Source organism: Aythya fuligula, chromosome 17 (assembly GCF_009819795.1).
Source record: "Aythya fuligula isolate bAytFul2 chromosome 17, bAytFul2.pri, whole genome shotgun sequence".
In the NCBI taxonomy this organism is placed as follows: domain Eukaryota; kingdom Metazoa; phylum Chordata; class Aves; order Anseriformes; family Anatidae; genus Aythya; species Aythya fuligula.
The window spans coordinates 7,900,119-7,904,091 of NC_045575.1; positions in this window are offsets into that span (position 1 = coordinate 7,900,119).

Genomic DNA, 3,973 nt, shown 5'->3' on the forward strand with positions numbered 1-3,973 from the left:
TGAGATAGAACCTCTGTTCCTCAAGTTAAGCAAAATTAATTTTTATACTAGCTAGTCTGTAGATTTAACTAAGTATATGGGGATAAAATAGTTTCCCTCCAGGTTATGTGCCTTTGGCCAGCCTTACTCCATTTCACACCCATCGCCAGGTGAATGGTAGCATTGCAAATGGAAATAACTAGTGATAAGCTGGTGATAGCCCACTGATTTCAGATACAAGCAGGTGGCACAGTACACATTCTCCTGGCAAAGCCAACGTTACCTGGCTTAAACAAGGACTTGTGGCTTATGTGACTTCCGAGGAGTTACGCCAGAAATGACCTGTGCTTAGAAGTTTCAAGGCACACAGCGTTCTGTAGCTCAGAGACAGCAGTTTCTTGCCAAAGCAAAGCCCATCTAGGCCCTTTGGTTCTCTGCACCAAGGCACGAGGTGAGTTGGATCCAAAAAAGGGTAAGAAAAGTTTTTGCAGTCAGCCAGGAGTCCAAAATACTGCAGTTGTATTCAGACCCTGGAGCCTGTAATGCTGCCAAGGCTACAGGTTTGGCATTTTTACACACTTGAGATATTAATTGTAGGCTATTCCCTTGATAGTAAGAATCTGCATTTATTTCTAAAGCATGAATCAAGTTTTAAGAGTAAGGAAAGAGAAAACAGCCTAAAATCCAGAGTGCTTATTCAGGAAATGTAGGGTTCAGCACCCTTCAGTAGGATCAAATGCATGTTTCTGTAAGCGATGGCAAGCACATCTTCCCCTTCAGAGTCGCTGAAACTACATCAGGGTGCCCGCAGCACCCAGGGTGCTGACACATTCCTAGGCCACCTAGCTGAAGCTAGGCCTGCTGATGAGTGACCAGAATCATTCCGACTTTTTTGATCTCTCACAAGCTCTCTGATGCCCCAAGATTCCCCACTCACAGGTTAGCTAAGGCCAAACAGGTGCTGGGATACAGACTCAGGATTCCTGTGTCCTAATGGTGAGAACATCAAAGAAACATTAAAGACTGATGTAGAAAAAGTCGGTGCCCCCGTTTATTTAGAAAAAAAGGATTTAATCTTTTACCCACAGATCAATCTGCTGACTTTCCCTTCAATATCCATTTAAGTGACATTCTCATTCTCCCTTGGCTACCTTTCCCTTTTTTAATGTTTTATTTCTCTTCTACCAATGAACCTTAGGTTCCTTCTGTGGTTCCTTCTTCCTCATTTCTCAGTCTCTCATTTATTATTGATGTTGCCAAGAAAACCTCTACTAAACTGGCCTTTTAAGTCACAAAAATGCTGTCATATTTTGGATTTCATAATCTGATTTCAACAAAAGGACCACCCAGAGTGGGAAAGTGAGCATGTGAGCAGCACAAGAGTGTGTTATGAGAAAACTCCCAGAAGGGTACAGATTTTTCCACTAAAGCTATTTTTGGCTTCCCCAACCTGTACAATATACAAAGCTGCTGGTGCTCAGTTCGATTCTGAGGACACCTCAATTTGCAACTCATTCTTAAATTCACAGGTTTGAGCCTTACCTCATTTCTGAGAATTCTCTGTGATTAAGACCTGCTAGAACAGGTCTGTTACACTGCTGGAATTTACCATCTCTTCTTGTAGTGTTACCTACTAAGGAATTCTCTTCCTATGTCTTCATTTTATTTTCTTAGATCTAGCCTCCTTGGCTCACCATAGTCAACGAATCCAAAGAGTATCTGAGCCAACCTTCCAAGCACCAGTGTCTCCTCCCTTCTCAAGCCTATAAATATCTGCACAAAACCTCTCTAATGTAAAGAAGAGGCACAATCTCTGCTAAACCCGGATCCACCTCACATTATAAACTGGGCCGCTGCCAAAGGCTGGGAGCAGAACACACAGTCAGAGCCCTGGGGCTTTTATCCTAATGGCAGGATGCGCCTCCTGCCAGCTCCCAGTTCACCTGCAGTCTCCACTGGAAAAATCTCCCACGCCCAAATAACGAGAGAGGACAGTTTTCAAATAATTTATTAGGAATTTAAAACTGAAATCTGGAAAAAGGGTTACAGGTGTGGAGAGAACAAACATTGGAGTGTAATAACTTACTGGCTTAAAAACACAGCATTATTATTTTTTTTAAAAAAATGCCCACCCTGAAACCGGAGCCCCAGCCTCCAGGCAGTGGCAGCACTGGCCAGAGAGTGAATCGCAGCCCAGCAGCAGCACAGCTGGCCTGGGATGTCTGGAGGGGGCACGGAAGCAGTTCAGCGCGTATACCAAGAGGGAGGAAAGCGCTGGCCGCAGACCCAAATTTGAAGTATATAGAATAAAAATAAACCCAATAAAATGCAGCTCTTCTTTACTTAGGAAATATTTAAAAAAACAGACATACAGACTCTTGTCTCAGTAACAAAAATTATTGCTTTGTGTTTTCAGTACTGATCTGTTAAGTACCCTCTTACCTAAACAGAACTCTCCAAACACATCGCCCAGGTCAGGACAAGCTCCAGCACACGGGGAGGGGAGGGATGGGAGAGAAGAGCCCTGTGGGCACGGCGGCCCTCCCGGTCCTGTCCTCAAAGCCCCTCTCCCTTACGGGGGCTCAGTTTGGGGGAAGAGAGGGAATGATTTTTAAAACTTAAGATGAAGCTGTTATTTCCCTGGGAAAAGAGTTTGGCTGCATCTTAATAAAAGGCTTAATCACCCCCCTTAACAAGGTCTTTGGTTCACTGAAATCCAGACCCAAACCTGCCCCGTATGCTCCTGCGGGAGGCTTCCCCGGGCACGTGGCGCCAGGGGAAGCCCCGGCAGGTTGTGGAGAAGGGACCAGACCACCTCCGCACGGGACAATGGACAAATTCCCACAGTCTTCAGAACACAAGAGTAAAGCAAATGGGAAGCTGCGATTCTATAATTCATATAATCCCTGAGAAGCCCTTAACCCGCCCCCAAATCACCACCCTAATGCTTTTCTCCCCGTTAACGCCTCCCCAACCCAGCGCCCTGCCCTTCAGAGAACGACCACCCGCATCTCCCCCCAACCTGCCTGCCTCCCCTTTCCGATACCCTCGCCTCCGGAGGAGGAGGATCCCTTTCCCAGGAAATCTTGACGCAAGCGATAAGTGTTTGGAGAGTGGATTCCTTCCAAAGTAACCCAGACAAACAGTGGCGGCAAAGCCCTTTACCTAAAGCCAAACCAGAGGCTGGCACTGCGGAGCCCAGCGATGGAGTCTGTACATCGAGCGACTGGAAGCAGCTTTGACCCGCTCAGCAAAACAGCCGGTGGCCGGTACGTTTCACCCCCACCCCCACCCCCCCTTTCGTCTCATCAGAGGTCTTAAAATCTTACAGTAAAAGGTGTACAAAAAAAGAACGGAGTCCTGTCAGGATTCTGCTGGAGAGTATTGCTCACACTGCGGCACCAAGTCCAGGACCTGGAGCTGCTCCTCGGAGCCAGGCTGCACATGGCAGCCAGGTTCAGCTCGCAATATTTACATATTATACAGGAGGAAAAAGAAAATCCCACGTAAAACTAAACCTAGGAAAACAAAAAAAAAAATCTTTCAGCTGTAAGATAGTGTTTTTCACTTAGCAAAATATACATTTGTTTTGTTCCATAGCGATGTCCAACGTTTTCGGATCCTTGGAGTTTCACACTTTTCAAAGCCTCACATTTACAAAACAGAAACAATTAAAAACAGTTTCTTTAAAAAAAATAGAAATACATCAGTTCCTCTCATCCTCTGCTCTCTCTGCGTCTCGTTCTTTCCTTCAGAACTGCATTCTTGTTACATACCGTGCTTTAAAAACACTGACGACAACAACAACAGAGTTGAAAATATTCAAAACAGTTTCAAAGCCAAATAAAAATACTCCTCAATAAAAACTACCTAACACAATCACAAAGCCAATTCATAAAATATGTCTACTAGCTCGGGAAAGAGCAAACAACAAAAAGAAGGGGGAGCCCCAAAAAAGATAAAAAAATAAAATAAAAAAATAAAACTAACAGCT